Source organism: Chiloscyllium plagiosum, unplaced genomic scaffold (assembly GCF_037043375.1).
Source record: "Chiloscyllium plagiosum isolate Xiang-an unplaced genomic scaffold, Cpla_swu_hap1 HiC_scaffold_39, whole genome shotgun sequence".
In the NCBI taxonomy this organism is placed as follows: domain Eukaryota; kingdom Metazoa; phylum Chordata; class Chondrichthyes; order Orectolobiformes; family Hemiscylliidae; genus Chiloscyllium; species Chiloscyllium plagiosum.
In genome coordinates, this window is record NW_028270177.1 from 11,495,332 (window position 1) to 11,519,366 (window position 24,035).

Here is a 24,035-nt window from a genome sequence, read left to right on the forward strand (position 1 = left end):
TTGTTGGTGCGACTACCTGGCTGATAATTTACTGGGTTTCTTCTGTGAGCTGGTTGCCTTTCAATGTTGTTTCTAATGCTGCTCAGAAATCTTTCTTGTCTGCATCCTGGAAGTTGTAATTTAATCCTCTTACTAAGATGGCTTTTTTATCCATGCTTCTGTGTTGTCAGTGTTGTTACTTTGTGTAAGTTTGTCCAGTTTTTTTTGCAGGTCTAGTTTTTTTCGTTTTCTGTGTTTGTCGCTGTCTAATATTTATGGCTTGTTGTACTGTGTCTGTCCATTCTTAGTCTGTTGCATGAGTGAGTAAAGATTTTTGGTGCAAAATTTCAACTACTCCAGTTGAACTATTGCAAATTCAATACTTGTTCCTGCTGCAGCTGGTCACCTTTGCATTGCAAAATGCTCTTTCCAAGAAGTCAAAGATATAGATGTGGGTCCAGTCAATGGTGTTCTAAGCTAACATTTCTGATAACACATCTTCATCACAACTTACATAACTTAGCATCAGTACAGACTAGGAGCCACACTATACCAAATTTAAACTTGCAGTGGAACAGCATTATGAATGATGTTTGGTGGGTTAGGAAGAACATTGTCTTGAGTGTGGTGCTGGAAAAGCACAGTGGGTCAGGCAGCATCCGAGGAGCAGGAGAATCAACATTTTGGGCATAAGCCCTACATCAGGAATCCTTCTGCTCCTCAGATGCTGCCTGACCTGATGTGCTTTCCCAGCAACACACTCTTGACTCTGATCTCCAGCATCTGCACTCCACGCTTTCTCCTAGGAAGAACATTCTGTTGATAATAGCATTCTAGTTACAGAATAGAATTTGGTCGGAGTCTTCCAGTTCCAACTTGCCAACATTTCTTTGCTTGTTCATTCAAATAGTGAGAAAACTGGGAGTAAGCAAAGCAGAAATGGAAGATCCAGTGTCCTGTGTATGGCAAAGCTGTAGTACATCTTTGTGGTATCAATCTCAGTAACCCATTCCTGCTTTCTCTCCAGACCCCTTGATCCCTTTAGCGGCAAAGGCCATTTCCAGCTCCCTCTTGAATATATCTAACAGAAAGGCCCCAACAGCTTCCTGTGGGAGAGAATTCCACAGGTTCACAGCTCTCTGAGTGAAGACATTCTTCCTCATCTCAGTCCCTCACTCTTAGTCTGTGACCCCTAGTTCTGGACTTACCCAATATTTTTCCCCACCACCACCCCCTAACTTATTTCTCAACCTCTTCCCCCTCCCCCACATTCCTGATGAATGGCTTATGCTCGAAACGTCGACTCTCCTGTTCCTTAGATGCCGTCTGACCTGCTGTGCTTTTCCAGCGCCACACTTTTCGACACCCATGTCTAGCCTGTCCAGGCCCATCAGGATTTTATATGTTTTTATGAGAACCCCCTGAATTCCTCAAAATTCCAGTAAATACAAGCCCAGTTGATCCAGACATAATTAATTATGGGGCAGTGATGCTTAGCCTTCTGAATACTAAGTCTTAATGCTTTTCATAGTAACATGGAGCCACGGGGCTAGACATCTAACTTTTCAATTAACCAATTCCAGTTGAATCCATGAATTTTGCCATTTGTTACTTGCTAACAATGGCATTTTTGGGAAATGGATCATTCAAAAAAGATATATATATATATCCGCCACTATTCACTTGGATGTCTTATGAAACATTGGGCAGTGTCGCTGCCTCTAAACCAGAAGTTCCATGTTCAAAACTCGATGAGGCAGATGTGTTCATAACTTGGCCAAACAGGTTTAATATCAAGGAGAGACTCCTGGTCAGCCACATGGTGGAAAGAACATTGGAGCCTCGGCCATCATTGTGCATAGCTCCAGCTGCAACATGTGGGTTAAAGGTATGGGTTACCCAGCATCTCAGAGCCCCTGAGTGAACTGTACTATGTGATAAGTGCTCTTCATCCTCTGGGTTCTTATGCACCCTTGTGTTCTGTATGACCAGCAGGCCATTCAGAGACATGATCCTTGATATGATGTTGTACAGCATTTGGTGGTGAGTAGTATTATTTTCCTCCCACTGATCTCCTCACACCTCTGTTCACCACAAAAGGAACATCTAAAATCCCCTTGACTGTCCCTCGAAGTGGCGTGACTGTAGCCAGCAACTCATTTTAATAGCAAGCATAGTTGTGTATGGGGAGGGCTTGATGGAAAGGGTAATTGAAATTAGGGGATATCTGAACATACTACACGCCTATCAGTTTGCTCAACATCAACCTAATCAGAGGTTAATTTTGAAGCCATTGTGTACATTCCTGCATGAAAGACAAATTGATTCGTCTATGCTCCCACATGCACTGACTTTGTGCTGGAGTACAAGTGCCAAGGTTCTTCAATAGCTCATCCAATCTTTACATGCGAGTGATGACAGCTAAGATTCTTTGATATAAATTTAGTCAGTCAAGATCTGAAGCAATGGAAGGGATGGGTTTAAGACAGAAGCAGAGCTGGCAAAGAGATTCTCCTTTGAAAGAATCATTTGTTGTTGTTGAATTGTAATTTTTTAAATATATCCCAATGTTAAACTTTGGCATTGAAAGAAAACATGACCGAGGAAAATACGTATAGGAAAGATAAATTTAGTTAGGTTGAAATCATGGTGGATCATACTGAGAGAGATTAATGAGATAATCAGGATAAAGTTTTTGGTTCGGTGCTATCACACCATTTAAACAGTTTTTTTGGGGAGTCATTTTATTCAAGATTGGTACAAAAATATAGTTGACATCAGTAAAACTGACTGTTAAGCTGTTGGATTGTTAAGACTCTGGAATTCTTGACCCCGAGAGTGTTACAAACACACAAACAAGAAGCAGGAGAAGGCCACTCAGCCCTTTGAGCCTGCTCCACCTTTTCTGAAGATCATGGCTGATTTTACTTGACTTTCCTGCATATCGTGATAATCTTGTAGTTGTGGATACTCACTGTTGCTTATATTAAAGAGTGAAATCAATGGATTTTTGTTACCTCAAAGAGTAACGAAATGGAGGGAGTGGGAAGGAAAGTGGAATTAAGGCAAACAGTTAGCCATGATAATATTGAACACTGAGCATATTCAAGATGTTATATGTTTCCTTCTGTTTCTATTTCATAGGTTGTAGAAGATCAGTTGGTTTGTTGAGGTCCTTGAGGGAAGGAATTACTTACGTTTACACAGTCTGGTCTTTGTGAGATTCAGCTTCCATTATCAATGTGGTTGAGACTCCCCGCCCTGTGAAATGGCCAGCAAAACCACCAAGCCATCCACTTCCACATTCACTTGGCCATTTGGGATGAACAATAGCTTTGGCAGCAACACCCACAAGCTGTGTATAAATATAAAAAAAATGCTTTAGCTCTGACTCCAAAATAAAGTCCTACACTAAGCAACAGATGTTCTCTGTCACCCGGATGCAGCCTAAGTGAGAGAGGGAAATCCATTTGCAAGACCTGGGTCAACACTGTGACCAATAGAAGCTATAGCAGAGGGATAGTTATATGGCTAATTTTGCTTTTCCTTTGAGGTTGACCTGCTATTTGGTGATGCGGAAACCAATGAAGTGAACTGTCTATCATGATTGTAAACCTGATCTGTGAAAGAAACAGTGCTTTAAAAATTCCTTCATGGGATGTGACCTTCACTAGCAGAGCCAGCATTTGTTCCCCATCCCTAGTGGGCCTTGAGAAGGTGGATTTGAGTCATCCTTCTGAACCACTGCAGCCCATGTGGTACAATGCAGTAGACATACAGTGCTCTTGGGAAGGGAATGCCAGGATTTTGCCCTGTGACAGGGAAAGTATAATGATAACCCCAAGACAAGACAGCATGTGGCTTATTACACACTTCTGCTATTTCTCAATTTCCTGCACTGTCTCATTTCCTCCCTTTCTCTCTTGAGAGTTCTGACTCTTCCATTCTGAATCCATCAGTCACAGCCACTATCTGTCAGCCACAGATGCACAGTGACATTAGGCAAAAAGAGGAGGCTATTCAGTCCCTCGAACCTATTTCACGATTTAACCAGATCACAGCTCATCTTAACTCCATTTTCCTGCCTTTGCCTAATATCTCTCAATGTCCATATTTAAAAATCTATCTATCTCTGTCTTGGATAATGCAATTGCATATTCCTTTCACGTCTTGCAGGGAAGAACGTTCCAGATTTTTACGAGCCTGGATATGAAAACCTGCTTCCTGATTTTCCACCTGAGAGGTCCAGCAAATTTTAAAGATTAATTACCCTTGTTTGATTCCCCTACCTGAGGGTAGAATTACTCTGGCAGGATTGTCCATTTTTTTTCTAAGGTTGGTGGTGGACTTCAAAGCATGTGGGCCACACCACCTGCACCTCCCCAACAGCCTGATTGGGAATGCCCATTGCATCCAACTAGTCCCCTAGAACATAGAACATTACAGCACAGTACAGGCCCTTCGACCCTCGATATTGCACCGACCTGTGGAACCAATCTAACCTACATGATTCCATTCTCGTCCATATGCCTATCCAATGACCATTTAATGTTCTGAAAGTTGGGAAGTCTACTACTGATGCAAGCAGGGCATTCCATGCCCCTACTACTGTCTGAGTAAAGAAACTACCTCTGACGTCTGTCCTATATCTAACACCCCACAATTTAAAGCTATTTCCCCTCATGCTAGCCATTGCCATCCAAAAACACTCTCACTACGCAACCTATCTAACCCTCTGATTATTTTACATGTCTCTATTAAGTCACCTCTCAACATTCTTCTCTCTAATGAAAACAACCTCAGTTCCCTCAGCCTTTCCTCATAAGGCCTTCCCTCCATACCAGGCAATATCCTCTAAAACTCTCCTGTGAACTCTTTCCAAAGCTTCCACATCCTTCCTATAATGCAGTGACCAAAACTGTTTGCAATACTCCAATTGCGACCGCACCAGAGTTTTGTACAGCTGCAGCATCATTTTATAATTCCAAAACTCAATGCTTCTACCAATAAAAGTTAAAACACTGTATGCCTTCTTAACAACCCTATCAACCTGGGTGGCAACTTTCAGGGATCAATGTACCTGGACACCGAGATCTCTCTGCTCATCTACACTACCAAGAATCTTACCATTAGCCCAGTACTCTGCATTCCTGTTACTCCTTCCAAAGTGAATCACCTCACACTTTTCCGCATTAATCTCCATTTGCCACCTCAGCCCAGCTCTGCAGCTTATCTGTGTCCCTTTGTAATCTACAACAGCCTTCAGTACTGTCCATAACCCTACCAATCTCAGTGTAATCCGCAAATTTTCTAACCCATCCTTCTGTGCCCTCATCCAGGTCATTTATAAAAGTGACAAACAGCAGTGGACTCAAAACAGATCCTGGCAGCACCCCACTAGTAACTGAACTCCAGGATGAATATTTCCCATCAACTACCACTCTGATGAGCTGTCCTGAGACAGTGTTATCCATTTGATGCTGCTGGCCAGCAAGAAGCTAAGGCTGCTGGTGGCCCAGGCATTGCCCAAGTGAAGGAGCAGCAAGCAAGGGAAGCTACTTATAGTTATAGAGTCATAGAGATGTACAGCACGGAATCAGACCCTTCAGTCCAACCCGTCCATGCTGACCAGATATCCCAACCCAATCTAGTCCCACCTGCCGCACCTGGCCCACATCCCTCCAAACCCTTCCTATCCATATGCCCATCCAGATGCCTTTTAAATGTTGCAATTGTACTAGCCTCCACCACTTCCTCTGGCAGCTCATTCTATACACGTACCACCCTTTTTGTGAAAAAGTTGCCCCTTAAGTCTCTTTCATATCTTTCCCCTCTCACCCTAAACCTACGCCCTCTGGCTCTGGACTCCCCCACCCCAGGGGAAAAGATCTTGTCTATTTACCCTATCCATGCCCCTCATGATTTTATAAACCTCTATAAGGTCATCCCTCAGCCCCAAAGCTCCAGGGATCTTGAAGAGTATGTAATCAGGGGTACGGGTAGAGAGATGGGAGGGTGTGTTGTGGGGAGAGAGTGGGGGAGGGGTCAGAGGTGCAAAAGCAAGGATTGTCTCTCAGTGGACACCACACTCCCACCCATCCTTGACTCCCGATCATTCCCGGATTGGAGCATTTCATTGCCCATCTCCAGCCACCCCAAACCCAGCGGTATGCCACCCTGCTTTTTCAGTTGGGTATAGTGTCAGTGTCTCACATGCCAGGGACAGAGTAAGTGTCAATCACGGTGGTTGCATGAAGATGCTCTTGGGGGTCATTACTTGACTGCCTCAGGGTCTCATGGGACAGGAAGGCTATCTGCCCAGATCTTAAATCTTGTGATGGTGTCACGCCAACTTGTCCCATTCCACCAGCTTCTCCACCACCCTCTGGAGGGGGGAGTTCTGCCCTCTGTATCTATCCTATCAAATCCATTTAACATTTTAAATACTTCAATGTGACCATCTTGCGATCTCTTTGCTGAAGTCATGTCTTATACTCAAGAAGACCACTGTTTATATACTAAGTTAGATCCTGAATGTCATGTTATCACATCAAGAATGATTTCCCTTTAAAAAACTCAACGTGTCAATGAGTAAAGTTACCCCAATGTTGTCAAATGACCACAGGCTCCCCACAGTGCGTTACTCAAGGTTTAGGGTTAGGATTAGGATTAGGAGATTAATCTACACTCTGTACGTTAGTTTAGCTGGAAACAAATCCACCAAAAGAGGAATCCTTGTATGTCATTTGTGTTATGATCTGTGTTCTATATGCACTTAGATATGGTTGGCGGAGTTGGTTGGACAGCTGGCTTGTGGTTAAATAAGAAACCAATAGGGTGGGTTCAATTCCTGCCCTGGCTGAGGTCACTATGAAAGACCTTCTTCCTTGCCTGAGGTGTGAACTATTGCAAATTCAATACTTGTTCCTGCTGCAGCTGGTCACCTTTGCATTGCAAAATGCTCTTTCCAAGAAGTCAAAGATATCGATGTGGGTTCAGTCAATGGTGTTCTAAACTGGCATTTCTGATAACACATCTTCATCACAATTTATATAACTTAGCATCAGTACAGACCAGGAGCCACACTATACCAAATTTAAACTTGCAGTGGAACAGCATTATGAATGATGTTTGGTGGGTTAGGAAGAACATTGTCTTGAGTGTGGAGCTAGAAAAGCACAGTGGGTCAGGCAACATCTGAGGAGCAGGAAAATCAACAGTTTGGGCATAAGCCCTTTATCAGGATTCCTCTAACTCTGACACCTTTACCTGTTCAGGTCTAAAGGCACTGACGCCAGCCACAAAATCTGAATTGCTGCATTGGATTAATTTAGTCAACTCAACACAATCCTGATTTGGAACCAGGGACCTTCAGTTTCAATTGCGCACTGGTCATTTTAAATTGTTCTGAGAACCTAATGCTAAAAAAGGTCCCAGTCTAAGACAAGGTTTGGGAACTGGAACAAATCAGCTGCAGTCTTGAATCACAGCTACTGCCAATAACAAAGAAACATTTCCTGCTTCACATTGTCTCAGCAGGTTTCTGTGAAGCCTTTCCCCCCGCTCAGTCAGTTTTACTACCTTCAGTACTTTGTCACTGAACCACAGGAGACCTTTTTTTTAAACATGTGTACATCATACTGACGTTCTGTAATCACCAGCCCAATTTGCCAAGTTAATTGATGACCCTGCACAGATTTACACCACTACCTGAATGGCAGAGACAAAGAAATGTGAATGGGAAATCTCCACGCAGAGAATGACATCAGGTGAGGGAGGTTAGTGGTTTAGTGAGCACTGACAAGTGCCAAATGGAAATTGAAAAGGACAAAACAAGCAGAAATATTAGGGGCGTACATGTGACTAAGTTGATGATGAGACATATTGGACTGATTGTCACTGGAGTAGGAATGGGAAAAAAACAACCAATATTTCTGCTCCCCACTGGCATCCAGGGATCACTGGAAAATACCTTCATGTATTAAATTGGGAAGAGTCAGCTGGATTAACATAGAGACAGAAAGTGCAAGTAGCACTATAGACATTTCTTACTCCAGCTTGACCATTGTGCCTGCACTCAATATTACCCATTGGTGTGAGGTTTACAGGTAAAGGCAATGTCCCCATAGTCTTACCAGTCTACATACCTGTTCTACCACTTGAGAGAAGGGACAGAACTAGCAGCATTTTACCTGAGGATCTCCATGCTTCCAGTGAGGAGAAATCATCATAGAATCCCTACAGAGTGGAAACAGGCCATTTGGCCCAATAAGTACACACTGAACCTCCAAAGAGTAACCCACCCAAACCCATTCCCCTAGGCTATTACTCTACAGTTACCCCTGACTAATACACCCAACCTTCATTGGCTGAACTCTATGGGCAATTCAGCATGGCCAATTCACCTAACCTGCACATCTTTGGATTATGGGAGGAAACTGGAGCACGCAGAGGAAACCCATGTAGACACGGGGAAAATGTGCAAACTCCACACAGACAGTCGCCCGAGACTGGAATCAAACCCGGATCCCTGATGCTGTGATGCTGCTAACCAAAAAAGACACATTCAACTATTGTTACGATTATATAAATTATAGTGACAGAACAATAAATTTTAAATCAAATTACATCATTTTTTAAACAATAAAGGACTTTCCAAATACTTTTCCTGCAATATTTTTTTAAAAAGCTTCTGCAGCTCTGGATGTAGAATCATAAAATTCCTGCAGTGTGGAAGCAGGCTATTCAGCCCATCATGTCCACACCAACCCTGCAAGGAGCAACCCACCTCCCTACTGTGTCCCTGCATTTCCTAAAGCTAACACACTTATCCTGCTCATTTTTGGACTGTGAGAGGAAACCCACACAGACACAGGGAAGAATGTGCAAACTCCACACAGACCATTGCTAGAGGGTGGAATTGAACCTGGGTCCCTGGCGCTGTGTGGCAGCAGTGCTAACCACTGAGTCACTATGCCACCCTCATACACACAGTACCCCCTACAAGGAGGGGCATACTGAAAGACAACTTGATCATTACAACCATAGTATATGTGTGTTTAAAACATACACTCAATGTACCATGATCCATGCCACTTCTCACCCGAGAAAATATATATTCAAATCAATCTGGTGTGACTGGGTACTGTTACTGTTTATGCAACAGTGTCTTTGGGTGGTCCAAAATCTGTCCTTAGTGATGGTTTGTTTGACACTTACCTTGGCTGGTACAGTGAGAGGGAATATACATTTGTTTTGAGAGAACACTTCACATTGGTCAACATCATCAACTGGATTTGGGGAAGGGGCTGTCAATTTGCTCTTGGTTTATTGTAAGCGGATCAAACATTGTGCTAGGAATTGAGGCTTCCATACTGTAATTGCCTAAAAAAGATGCAACTTTGTGTTTTAGTTGATCTTTAAAATGCTTACAAAATAAAAGTTTTTATTGCAAAGATCCACTGTTAACTTTCAGATTAAACAGGTTGGGATTCACTGGAGTTTAGCAGAATGAGAGGTGATCTCATTGAACATAAAGGATACTTCAGGGACTTGACAAGGTAAATGTGGAGGATGTTTCCTTCAGGGAGAGTCTAGGACTGGGAGTATGGTCTCAGAATAAAGGGATGCCAATTTAAGACTGAGATGAGGAGGAATTTCTTCTCTCTGAGAGCCTTTGGAACTCCTTGCCACAATGAGCTGTAGGGACAGTATCCTTGTGTATTTTTAAGGCTGAGAGTGATAGATTCTTGAGCAGTCAGTGAACCAAGGGTCATGGGGAAAGGGCAGGAAAGTGCATGTGAGGAATGTCAGATCAGGATGATCCTATTGGAGTGACAAATGGCCTACTCCTGTTCCTATTTCTTATGGTAACTTCTCCTTCTCAATTCAAAATAAAAACATGCAAGTGCTTTCTTATTGACTCATTCTGCAAAATGTTCCATCAGCAGGCTTTTTCAAAAGGAGGTGATGCCAGGCTCTCATTGGCTTGCCAGTCCAATGGGTGACACCCACCTTGCCTGGATTAATTTCAGTTTTCCAGCATTCTCAGTCTATTATGTGCCAGGTTGAACCTTGTTTGTCTCTATTGACAGATTTACTGCTCTTCCACCCCCACCACCCCACCTTTCTCTCTCTCTGATACAACAGCAATTTAACCCATGTCAATGTGTAACTGGGCAGAGTGTGTTCCAGCTGTGTCCAATGGAAGAACAATCAATTGTGGCCTGCTATGATACCAAATGGGGAAGGATGCCCACATTTGGAAAAAGATAGGTTAGTCTTGTTGAACAGAATAGTACTTAATACTAGTTATATTTCATCTGAGTTACATGAAGGTCTCTTGTGAGACCTCAGATTAAATGTAAAAGTAAACATATATTACTGTTGAGCATCAAGGAACTTAGCATTTAGATAACCAACAAGTGAGCCAATAACTAGTTCACTCCTCCCAGGAGCAGTTCTTTATATCCTGATGTATTGAGCTTATCTTGTGATGTCTGCTAACTCTTTCAGATTTTCAACAGCCTTTTATACAACAAACTGAGGATGTTATGGAAACTTATCCCAACATTAATGGGAGCACAGCAGGTCAGGCAGCATCTGAGGAGCAAGAAAATCGACGTTTCGGGCAAAACGTTGATTTTCCTGCTACTCAGATGCTGCCTGACCTGTTGTGTTTTTCCAGCACCACTCTAGTCAATAAATGTAGGTTTACCAGCACCAACCAATTAGAGTTGTGGAGTGATGTAGCACAGGAGGAGATCATTCAGTCAGTGCCTTATGTCAGCATCCATGGGACAAAGGAAAATAAAGTATGTACTGCATTATAGGCTTTTGTGTAGGCTTCTCAATACACGTTGATATTTCTTTCACATTTGCACATATACAGCAATGACTAGAATCTGTTTTTCCTGTACACTGCCTTCTTTGACGGAATGTAACTGGTTGTGGATTAACAAAAACCTTATTAGCATTTTAATTTGCTACATCAGGTAGCAACACAGCTGGAGGCCAGAATAACAATGCAGTCTTTCACATCCACTGGTTTGTCAATGATTCAGCTCAGATCTGTGATTGACCTAATAATGCTTCACAATATTAGTCACAAAGACATTATCATTTCCTAAATTGGATTAGAAAAACTGGAAAACTTTAGCCTCAAAGGAAGAAAAATGTGATGGAAATATGCAAAGATGTTCTGGATTGAAAACTGTGCGGAAAAGATCAAACTAAAGTAAGACTTCAAGTTAAACCAGAATGGTGCCATCTCAAAGGACAAGGGCAGCAGGTAGATAGGAATACCACCACTCTCTAAACCACACAACATCCTGACTGAGAAATGGTTCAGGATTTTGGTACTTCCTTATTAATATTGCTGTGGGGTGTCCCTACAGCAAAAGGAGTGCTGCTGTTTTAGAAGGGAGCTCAGTACCGACTTCTCTTGAGTAATTAGATTGGGGTAATAAATACTGGCCCAGCCAGTGATACCTACATTCCTGGAATTTATAAAAGCATAGGTTCAAGATGGTGAAAGTAAAAATATCACTGAATAGGTGAAGAGATCAGAAATCGGAAAGTCCAAATGCTTCAACAGGACGTGAAATTATTTTAATGAGAAAAGGAATACATCTCCCAGTTCCCCTCAACCAAAATCGCAAAAATGTTTTATCTGATCATTTACTTCACTGCCATTTTCTGAAAACTTGCTGTGTCCAAAGTGACCATTGCAGTTCCTTACGTGGCAACAGTGATTACACTTCTAAGTACTTTTTTTGCTGTGATATACTTTGGATTATCTTAACTGAAAGATCTTAGAATTTCTACAATGTGGAAGCAGGCCATTCAGCCCATTGAGTCCACACTGACCCTCCGAAGAGCATCCCACCCAGACCCACTCTTCCCTGTAGTCCTGCGTTTCCCATGGCTAACCCACCTGCGAATCTCTGGACACTATGGGCACAGCCAATCCACTTAATCTGCACAGCTTTGGACTGTGGGAGAAAACCAGAGCTCCTGGAAGAAAGCCAGGCAGTCACAGGGAGAACGTGCAATCTCCATACAGTCAACTGATGGTAGAATTGAACTCAGGTCCCTGTGAGGCAGCACCGCTGAGCCACTATGCTGCCAGCCATTTGTTCATCTTTTCCATATTGTCTTATCGTGTTACAAGATAAAACCAGACCCACTTGAGTATTATGATCCAGTGTTAGATGCACTATGAAATGTGTGTTAGCTCAACAGATTAACCATATCCCAGATTCAGGGCCTGATTTGAGTGTTGAGTTAGCTAATCTCAGCTGGCAGAGCCTTGGTAATGATCCAACAATTGGCCTCAGTATCTTCTAGTGAGAAAGAAAAAATATGGCGAGCAAAAATATGGCCACAGGCTGTTTGATGGTCTGTATAGTTAGCTGCAATTGACTCTAGTTCCTGCTTGACTGTGATCTGGTGAGGCCCACCCATGCTGTCAACTGGGCGAGGAATGGGATCGCACTGTGGCAGGAGCTTGTTGTTTCACCAGAGGAGGAGAGAAAGCTGAATAAATAGATATGTTTGACAGTCATTCTCCTCCCTGCCCTCATGTTGTGCCATAATTTTCAAAGGCTGCTCAGCAGCAGTTCATGAACTCTGTTGAGCATTGAACTCACTTGCAAGGAGTTGAAAGACAACATCACTCATTGGTTTCAAGTTCTCATCCTGTTACAAAATATTGTTTCTGTTTGCGCAGGTGATGGGGAATTCAGTCTTCAGAAGAATGTCTGTGCTACCGTGCTTTCACCAGAGGGTGTTTGCATATATCACAGCACAAAGAGCTGTCAATCCAACAACTATATCGTCATTTCACCTGAGATCATAGGGACAGAGACAAATAGAATTCTACTCCATCACTTCAGCACTCCAGGACAACAGGCACTACTCTTGAGTGGATATGTGAAGAGTATAATCACCTGGACAAAGTATAAATATTCAAGTGGTGACTCAGGGTTGACCTCACGGTAAGGTGAGCCCATATGGAATTTGTGTGCTGTATGGTGCAATGTTCACCTATACTTATAAGCTGCCTTTATGTTTTACTTCCCATCTCTCTGTTTTTCCAAATTTCAGCCTCTTTATTTGTTCCTGTCCAATTCTCATAATTGATGGCTGTGCCTTCAGCTATCGCAGTTCTAAACTCTGGAATTCTCTCTCAAACATTCTCTGCTTCTCTAACCCCTGGCCTGTTTAACTGAGCTTTCAGTCAGCTGTCTTTTTGGGATTTGATGGCAGCTATTAGTTTCATGACTCTCCTATGAGAAGGTTTTACTCCATTAAAGACACTACCTAAATGCAGATCAATGTCGGAAACCGACTAACTGCAGGACCAGAGTTTTGGAGCAATGGCTGAAACCAATCATGAAGTCCAATTGGGAATTTCCAGCAGGATATAGCTTTTTAGCTCCTTTCATGTAAGGATTGGAGCTTGTATGGTGCAACAGGCTTGTTTATACCAATAAAGGTTTGGACCCTTCAATCACTAGGATCAAAGAACCCCTAGAGCATGGAAGCAGGCCATTCAGCCTATCGAGTCCACATTGACCTTCTGAACTGCATCCCACCCTATCCCAGTGCATTTCCCATGACTGATCCACGTAACTTGCAAGTCTTTGGACCAGGGGGGGAAACCGGAGCACCTGGAGGAAACCCAGGCAAACACGGAGAGAATGTCCAAACTCCACACAGACAGTTGCCCGAGGGTGGAATCGAACCCGGGTCCCTGATGCTGTGAGGCAGCAGTGCTAACCACTTAAGAGTCAACTACCTAATTATCCGGGAAATAAATTGTGTTCATTTCTTTGAGATTTGACTTGGAAAATTTAGCAAGTCAGAGATCTGATTCCAATCTGGCCAGTGCTTGAGACTCATTTGAATTATAGGTGACACAATTCGGACCTCAGCACATTACATGGGCTGGATGGAGGAATATCTTTCTGAAGTACATACTACAGCGGGAATTCGGAGAACTAGGAAGAAGGCTGAAAAGCAGGACGTCCAGGGTGGTTATCTCCAGTTTGCTTCCAGTTCCTCGGGCTGGTGAGGCCAGAAACAGGGAGATAATGGACTTGAACATGTGGCTGAGGAACTGGTGCAGGAATCAAGGATTTAAATTCTTGGATCACTGGGGTATGTTTTGTGGTAAGCATAAATTATGCACCTTAATAGGTTGGGGACCAGCATTCTGGCAGGCAGGTTTGCTACTGCAACACAGCTACGTTTAAACTAAGTAGCGGGGGGGAGGGGACAAACTGGGTGTTTAAGAAGGAAATTGAAGGGAAAGTTAGAACAAGGGAAGTCAAGAAAGACAACTGTATCAATGAAACAGAAAACTCAAAAAGGGATAATGCTGTAAGGTTGACTGAAATAGGAGTTGATGGGAAGGGTGAGGGCAGTAACAAATTAAAAATACTATATATGAATGCACAAAGCATTAGAAATAAGATGGATGAGCTTGAGGCTCTTTTGGAAATTGGCAGACACGATATTGTGGGGATAACTGAGACGTGGCTTCAAGTGGACCGAGTCTGGGAAATGAATATTCAAGGCTACACGTGCTATCGTAAGGACAGACTGACGGGCAGAGGGGGTGGGGTGGCCATGTTGGTAAGGGATGATATTCAGTCCCTTGCGCGGGAGTACCTAGAATCAGGGGATGTAGAGTCAGTATGGATAGAGCTGAGAAATTCTAAGGGTAAAAAGACCCTCTTGGGAGTTATCTACAGGCCCCCAAACAGTAGTCTGGATGTGGGATTTAAGTGGAATCAGGAGCTGAAATTGGCCTGTCGCAAAGGTGTTACTACAGTTGTTATGGGGGATTTCAACATGCAGGTAGACTGGGAGAATCAGGATGATATTGGACCTCAAGAAAGAGACTGTGGAGTGCCTCCGAGATGGATTCTTAGAACAGCTGGTGCTGGAGCCTACCAGGGAGAAGGCAATTCTGGATCTGGTATTGTGCAACGAACCAAAATTGATCAGGGACCTCGAAGTGAAGGAGCCATTGGGAATTAGTGACCATAATACAATAAGCTTCAATCTGCAATTTGAGAGGAAGAGGGTACAATCGGAAGTGACAATATTTCAGTTGAATAAAGGGAACTATGGAGCTATGAGGGAGGAGTTGACCAAAGTTCAATGGTGCAATACCTTAGCAGGGATGACAGTGGAGGAACAATGGCAGATATTTCTGTGTATAATGCAGAAGATGCAGGATCAGTTCATTCCAAAAAGGAAGAAAGATCCTAGGAGGAGGCATGGGTGGCCGTGGCTGATGAGGGAAGTTAAGAAACATGTAAAGTTAAAAGAGAAAAAGTATAAATAGCAAAGATAAGTGGGAAAATGGAGGACTGGGAAGCTTTTAAAGAACAACAGAGGATTACTAAGAAGGAAATACGCAGAGGAAAAATGAGGTACAAAGGTAAACTGGCCAAAAGGAGGATAGTAAAAGCTTTTTTAGGTATGTGAAAGGCAAAAAAATAGTTAAGACTAAAATTGGGCCCTTGAAGACAGAAACAGGGGAATATATTACGGGGAACAAAGAAATGGCAGAAGAATTGAATTGGTACTTCAGATCTGTGTTCACTGGGGAAGACACAAGCTATCTCCCTGAGGTAACAGTGGCTAAAGGACCTGAACTGAAGGGAATTTATATTTGCCAGGATTTGGTGTTGGAGGGACTCTTCGGTCTGAAGGTTGATAAGTCCCCAGGGCCTGATGGTCTACATCCCAGGGTACTGAAGGAGGTGGCTCGAGAAATCGTGGATGCGTTGGTGATTATTTTCCAGAGTTCGATAGATTTGGGATCAGTTCCTGCGGATTGGAGGGTGGCTAATGTTGTACCACTTTTTAAGAAAGGTGGGAGAGAGAAAGCAGGAAATTATAGACCAGTTAGTTTGACTTCAGTGGTGGGAAAGATGCTGGAGTCTATTATAAAGGATGAAATTACGACACATGTGGATAGTAGTAACAGGATAGGTCAGAGTCAGCATGGATTTATGAAGGGGAAATCATGCTTGACTAATCTTCTGGAATTTTTTGAGGATGTAACTCTGAAGATGGACGAGAGAGCTCCAGTAGATGTAGTGTACCTGGACTTTCAGAAAGCTTTTGTTAAAGTCCCACATAGGAGGTTAGTGAGCAAAATTAGGGCGCATGGTATTGGGGGCAAAGTATTAACTTGGATTGAAAGTTGGTTGGCTAACAGGAAACAAAGAGTAGTGATAAACGGCTCCATTTCGGAATGGCAGGCAGTGACCAGTGGGGTACCGCAGGGATCAGTGCTGGGACTGCAGCTTTTTACAATATATATTAATGATATAGAAGATGGTATTAGTAATAACATTAGCAAATTTGCTGATGATACTACGCTGGGTGGCAGGGTGAAATGTGAGGAGGATGTTAGGAGATTACAGGGTGACCTGGACAGGTTAGGTGAGTGGGCAGATGCATGGCAGATGCAGTTTAATGTGGATAAATGTATGGTTATCCACTTTGGTGGCATGAACAGCAAGGCAGATTACTACCTAAATGGAATCAATTTAGGTAAAGGGGCAGTACAAAGAGATCTGGGTGTTCTTGTACACCAGTCAATGAAGGTAAGCATGCAGATACAGCAGGTAGTGAAGAAGGCTAATAGCATGCTGGCCTTCATAACAAGAGGGATTGAGTATAGAAGCAAAGAGGTTATTCTGCAGCTGTACAGGGCCCTGGTGAGACCACACCTGGAGTATTGTGTGCAGTTCTGGTCTCCAAATTTGAGGAAAGACATTCTGGCTATTGAGGGAGTGCAGCGTAGGTTCACGAGGTCAATTCCTGGAATGGCAGGACTACCTTACACTGAAAGACTGGAGCGACTGGGCTTGTATACCCTTGGGTTTAGAAGACTGAGAGGGGATCTGATTGAGACATATAAGATTATTAAAGGATTGGACACTCTGGAGGCAGGAAACATGTTTCCGCTGATGGGTGAGTGCCGAACCAGAGGACACAGCTTAAAAATACAGGGTAGACCATTTAGGACAGAGATGAGGAGAAACTTCTTCACCCAGAGAGTGGTGGCTGTGTGGAATGCTCTGCCCCAGAGGGCAGTGGAGGCCCAGTCTCTGGATTCATTTAAGAAAGAGTTGGATAGAGTTCTCAAGGATAGTGGAATCAAGGGTTATGGAGATAAGGCAGGAACAGGATACTGATTAAGGATGATCAACCATGATCATATTGAATGGTGGTGCAGGCTTGAAGGGCAGAATGGCCTACTCCTGCACCTATTGTCTATTGTGAATTGATGCTCCCTATTAAAAGGGGCATGTGGCTTAGTGGTTAGCACTACTGCTTCACAATGCCAGGCACCCAGGTATGATGCAAGCCTTGGGTGACTGTGTGGAGTTTGCACATTCGCTGTGTGTCTGTGTGGATTTTCTCCCACAATCCAAAGATGTGCAGGTTAGGTGAATTGGCCATGCTAAATTGTCCATACTGTCCAGGTATGTGAGTCAGGGAAAATGTAGAGTAATAGGGTGGGGGTTATTGGTCTGGATAGGATACTCTTCAAAGGGTCAGAGTGGACTTGTTGGACTAAATGGCCTGTTTCCACACTGTAGGGATTCTATGATTGTACAACCTCTAAGATCCTCTCACTGTTGAACTGAGTGTGACTTGCACTTGAATTACTAGTCTCCTCTTCCACTATCTAATCAGGAATAAAATGGATATTCACTAAGAACCACTAGAGAGCACTGAGCTAGCTTGGTATGTGAGACACATAATTTAGATTTGGCATGGGACAGAAAACACAATGTATTTTTCCAATTCTCTACAGTCCTAAGTTCAAATGTGGATTCGCACATTTCTCTCTCCCAGAATTAGAGCAACTGAATCTTGCTTCAAGCCTGATCATAACCTCTGACTCTATGGATTTCCAATTGTAGAGTGCACCACATCAGGGTGGAATAGGGTGGTTACTGATCATGGGATCCTTCTCATAATCTGGGTTCAAAGAATTTCCAAGGTGACATTATTCATGGATCTATCAGGGTTTACCAATTATAAAATCCATAGTTGCCTGCAGTGCAATACCCTGCATTCAATGTAAAAACTGATGTCCCAGTGCTAAAGGGATCCAGAATAAAAAAGACCAGCAACTTGCATCTAACAATAATTATGACATTCTGCAACTTGACAAATATTGTGTTACGCAGAAAAGCCTCATACACATTGGACATCCAGAATTTCTCATGCTCTTTGCATCTTAACAAGTTATAGTCCCATAATAATTTATTTATTGTCTCCTGCTCCTCCCCAAATTTCCCCACTGTGCCCTGGTCTTCTTTTCCCAACTCTATCCAAGTGGACATCTGATTTTGGTGATCAGTGGACATGAGGTGGTGGCATGGGGTTGGATGTGACATTAACCATTCTGTTCTCATAGTAAAACTGACAGCTTCTCCTGTGCAAAGCACAAGTGACAGCTATAACAAAACCCAAGTACTACAGATGCTGGAAATCTGAAACAAACACAGAGGATGCTGGAGAAACTCAGCAGGGTTTGGTTGCATCTGTGGAGAGAGTCCAGTACATCTCTTCTTCAGTTCTTCCACAGATGCTGCCAGACTCATTGAGTTCTCCAGCATTCTCTGTGTTGGTTGCAGCTCTAACAAAGTCTGAGGGACCTTGTTATTCCAGTGACTGAGACACTTGACCCACACTGCAAGTGTGCCACTGAGGGCAGTGCTGTACCATTGAGGATTGGGACTTTTCAATGAGATTTTGAACCAAGCATTCACTGGGCCTCACACGGGTACGTCAATAGCATGATTCAAAGGAGAGCAGGTCAATATTCATTCCTCAACTAATTACAGAGCACTGATGACATACCCAGCAAGACTCAGTGCCTTTGGATAGAAATGTATTAACCACTCTTTGTCACTCAGAGAAGGTATGGAATTTCTCCTTGAGCTATTGCAGCCCTTCTATTGATGCTACTCCCAGAATGGTGTCAGCTAGGGGATTTTGAGATGTTTCCATAGTGACAGAGCTCAATGAGGGTCCAAGTTATAATGGCATATGATTTGGCGGGCAACTTAGAAGTGGAAGTGTTCATCTGACATTACTGCACTCTTTCTCCTTAGCTGTCAAAGTGCAGGTCAGGAAGCTTATAACTGTGTGATCAGACAATGTAGAGAGATGGACTGGACAGTGCATTAGGAAAGAGCTGTCATTTAGGGCAGCATGTGGTTAGCACTTCTGCCTCACAGTGTCAGGGCCCTGGATTTGATTCCAGCCTCGGTTGACTGTCTGTGTGGAGTTGACATACTATCACCGTGTCTACTTGGGTTTGCTCTGGGTGTTCTGGTTTCCAGTCCAAAGATCTGCAGTTCAGGTGAATTGGCCATGCTAAGTTGCCCATAGTGCTAGGTTCTTTAGCCAGGGGTAAATATAAGGTAGGAGAATGGGTCTGGGTGGGTTACTCTTTGGAGGGTTGGTGTGGACTTGTTGGGCCAAAGGGCATGTTTCCATACTGTAGGGAATCTAATCATTGACTGCAGGGCTCTTCTATCAGGATTTGCAGCTGAATATAGCGGAACATAGATCCTCTTGTGAACAGAAGAACCTAAATGTGATTGACTTGGCAGGAGGGCTGGTAAAAATTCCAGTCCAAAGCAATGTCAGCTTTACTGCTGTGGAACAGGTGGCCTGAATTTCATCAGCTCTCACTGCAGTTAAACAGATGTAGACAGACTTTGCTGTGTAGGCGGGGTTTGACCTCCTCTGCGGCAGCCTGTGTTCAAACAACTCGTCTTAAAACAGAACAGACTTTGCGTAGTTACAACACAATCCAACTTCACAATCATCTATCAAACTTAGCCAGAGACATAGGAAGGACAAATGCTGTTTTTCGATGCAATGTCTTTTGCTTTAGTATTACAGAGAGGCCCTAGTGCATGGCCAAGTGCTTGGGTTGTGAAATAGAGGTACAAAGAGTAGGAGTGATAAGACAAATCTGGATGTTCAGGGAAAGCAGAGGGAGGAGGCTGGTGGTGACGTCAACTTTGGGTTTATAAAACCTTGTAGTTTGCTGAGATTATTAATAAACTAAGGGAGGTCACGAGGTTATTTTTTCATGAGGGACCAAAACTGAGTCCAATCCTCCCTGTCTGGCATTCACATACGTGCAATTGCCAACTGTGGTCAAGAAAAGGGAGCTTCCCTTATCAGGTTTCCTCCAGCCAACCTGCCTAGGATCACCCAAACATGCTTACAGAGTCACTCTGGCATGGCATCAACTTTAGCGACGCTTACTCTTGCGTTCCTCTTCACCAAGGGATATATCAGGAGCTTGTTCACGCAACATCCTGCTAATTGTGATATAAGTAACAAAAGCAACCTTGCAACGAAAACTGGTTCAACTATAGTTAACAAGAGAAATTAAAATATAATGTTAGATTAAGGGATGAGGTGTATAATCTTCCCAGAAGGGGCACTAAGCATGAGGATTTAGAATTTAGTTGATCAAATTGATAATTGAAGGAAGACAAGAACTTGATGGTAAAGTAGCAAGGGACATAAGAACACACTGTGAAAGCTTCCAAAGTTATGTAACGATGAACAGATGAGCAAAAGTAACCATGGAGCCCTTACAGGCAGAGCCATGGGAAATTATAACTGGAAAGAGGAAATAACAGGGACCTTGAACTAATGCTTTGTATCCATCTTTATAAGATACAAAAATCTGGAAATAGGAGGGAGCCAGGAGTCTGATGAGAATGAGCAACTTGAAATAAATCATTGGCAAAGAAAAAGAAGCAGAGGAATTAGTTTGACCAAAAGCAGACAAATTCCCTCAACCTGATCGTTTATATCCGAGATAAATGAGACAGCAACAAGGATGGTGGACTTTTTTTTAATTATTCATTTGTGGGATGTAGGTGTCACTGGCTGGGCCAGCATTTATTGCCCAATCCTGGTTGAGAAGGTGGTGGTGAGCTGCCTTCCTGAACCACTGCAGTCCACCTCCTGTGGGTTGACCCACAATGCCATGAGGGAGGGGATTCCAAGATTTTGATTCAGCGACAGTAAAGGAATGGTGATGTATTTCCAAGTCGGGGTGATGAGAGGCCTGGAGGGGAACATGAAGGTGGTGGTATTCCCACATAATCTGCTGCCCTTATCCTCCTAGGTGGAAGTGATTGTGGGTTTGGAAGATGTTGTCTGAGGATCTTTGGTGAATTGTTGCAGTGCACCTTGTAGGTTTTGACCCTCCAGAGTTATCTAGAATCGAGAATGGTCTCTGCAGATTGGAAAATGTAATTTAAGAAATTGAAGAATAAAAGAATGAATACAGACCTGGTATCAACATTCAGGAAAATACTACATAGCAATTTATCATTTTGTATATGTTCTTGAGTCACTTATAAAATCAAACTACAATTGAATTTAAGAAAAGAAAATCATGTTTGTCAAATCTTTTAGAGTTTTTTTTGTTGTAACTAACAGGGTAGATAAGGGGAAGTCAGTGGATGTAATGTATTTTGATTTCAAACATTTATTTGAAGTGTTGTACTAGCTACCTGATGAAGGAGCAGCACTCCGAAAGCTTATACTTCCAAATAAACCTGTTGGCCCATAACTTGATGTTGTGTGATTTCTAACTTTGTCCACCCCAGTCCAACACTGGCACCTCCACATCAAGATTTTATTATGAAATATTTGGAGTCTTAGGATTGAGCTATTATATCAGCTTTGATCAAGGAATATTAATTGATTTCCTTGACTTTGTAGGCTAGAACAAATGGTCACAATTTCACAGTACAGACACCAACCATTTAAAACTAAAATGAAGAGGAATTTCTTCCTTCAAAGGATTGTGAATTTTTGGTATTTTCTGAAACAGACTGCTTTGGATGTCCAGCCGTTGAATGCATTCAAGTAGAAATGCAGGAACCATAGATTGTGGGGTAAACTGGTCAAGTGAAATTTAAGTAAAATTATAGCCATGATCGTCTGGAGTAGCAGGGATGGCTGAAAGAACAGCAAATGCAATAAGGGGGGAGAAAATGACATAAAAGGGTAAGCAAGAGGGTAGTAATATAAAAGAAGATTACAAGAATGTTTTTAATTATAAAGAAGGTAAGAGAGAGGCAAAAATAGACATTGGGCCACTGAAAAATGAGGCTGGAGGAGTAGAAACTGGGTGCAAAGAAATGGCAGAGGAACTGACTAGGTACTTTGCATCAGTCTTCACTGGTGGAAGATACTGGAACTTCAAAAGAGTCAGGAGGCAAAGTTGAGTTGTTATGGCTATCAGAAGGTTCTGGGAAGCTGAAAGGTCTGAAGGTGAATAAAACATCCTGACTAGATGGACTAAACCAGCTTTCTGAAGGAGGCAGCTAAGGGGATGGTGGAGGCATTTGTGATGATGTTTCAGTAATCACTGGAGTCAGGGAGTGTGCCAGAGGAATGGAAAATGGTTAATGGAACACCCCTGTTTAAGAAAGCAGGGAGGCAGAAGACAGGAAACCAAAGGATGGTGAGTCTATAGGATTGTCGTTTTTAAGATCTTAGAGTTCATTATTAAGGATGGGATTGCAGAGTACTCGGAAGTGCATGGTAAAATAGGCCTGAGTCGGCATGGCCTTGTCAAGGGGAAGTCATGTCAGACAAATCTGTTAGCATATTTGAGGAGATAATAAGCAAGTTAGACAGTGGATGTAGTCTACTTGGATTTCCAGAAGGTCTTTGACAAGATAGTGCCTGGGAGGCTGCTAAATAAGATAAGAGCCCATGGTATTAGGGGCAAGGTACTGGCATGGATAGAAGATTGGCTGACTGGCGAAAGGCAGAGAGTGGGGATAAAGGGATACTTTTCAGGATGGCTGTTGATGACTCAGTGGAGTTCTGCAGGATCCGTATTGGAACCACAACTATTCACATTATACATTAACAAACTGGACAAAGGAACTGAGGGCATTGTTGCTAAGTTTTCGGAAGTCATAAAGATAGGTGGAGGGGGCAGATAGTGTTGAGGAGGGAGAGAGGCTGCAGAAGGACTTGGATAGGCTAGAAGAGTGAGCAAAGAAGTGGCAGATGGCATACAATGTGGGCAAGCGTGAAATTATTCACTTTGGTAGGAAGAATAGAGACCTTTTCTAAATGGAGAAAGGCTTTGGAAATCTGAAAGGGACTGAGCAGATGCAATATTAGCATTCATTTCAAATAGTCTAGAATACAAGAGCTGGGATGTACTGCTGAGTCTGTATAAAGCTCTAGTCAGACCACATTTAGAATATTGTGAGCAGTTTTGGGTTCCGTATCTTAGGAAGGATGTGTGGCATTGGAGGTGGTCCAGATGAGGTTCATAAGAATGATCCTGGGGATGAAAGGCTTGTCATATGAGGAGCAGTTGAGGACACTGGGTTTGTACTTGATGAAGTTTAGAAGGATGCAGGGGAATCAGATTGAACATTACAGAAGACTGAGAAGCCTCGATAGAGTAGACATGAGAAGATGTTTCCACTAGTAGGAGAGACTAGGACCCGAGGGCACAGCCTCAGTGTGAAGGGATGACCCTTTAGAACTGAGATGAAAAGGAGTTTCTTCAGCCAGAGGGTGGTGAATCCATGGAACTTAGGGCTGTGGAGGCCAAGTCATTGATTGTGTTCAAGACAGACTTGGATTGTTTTGTTGCAGAGGGCTGTGGAGGCCAAGTCATTGATTGTGTTCAAGACAGACTTGGATTGTTTTGTAATCAGTAAGGAGATCAAGGGTTAATGGGAAGAAGAAAGGAGAATGGGGTGGAGAAACACATTGAATGGTGGAGCAGACTGGATGGGTTGAATGACCTAATCCTGTTCCTAAATCTTATTGCCTTATGGTCTGATAGCCTACTTTTGCTCCCGCCTCTAATGCTCCTCACAACAGGCTGGGTGACAAATAGTTAAGTATCTTTTTCATTCATGAGGCAGGGTTTATTGAGGTAAGCAAAGACCTGTAAGCTCGAGACCATTCCAAACTTGCTTCGTTTAGTT

The 24,035-nt window shown here is 43.0% G+C and overlaps 1 long non-coding RNA gene across 1 annotated transcript in view; it reads right to left on the reverse strand.

Moving 5' to 3' along the window:
* The window catches only part of LOC122540816 (uncharacterized), a 55,136-nt gene that overhangs the window by 20,831 nt on the left and 10,270 nt on the right, over positions 1 to 24,035 (reverse strand). The window contains exon 3 of the long non-coding RNA XR_015753807.1: positions 3,177 to 3,334. This is a non-coding gene — a long non-coding RNA (uncharacterized LOC122540816). The remainder of the gene's footprint in view (positions 1 to 3,176; positions 3,335 to 24,035) is intronic.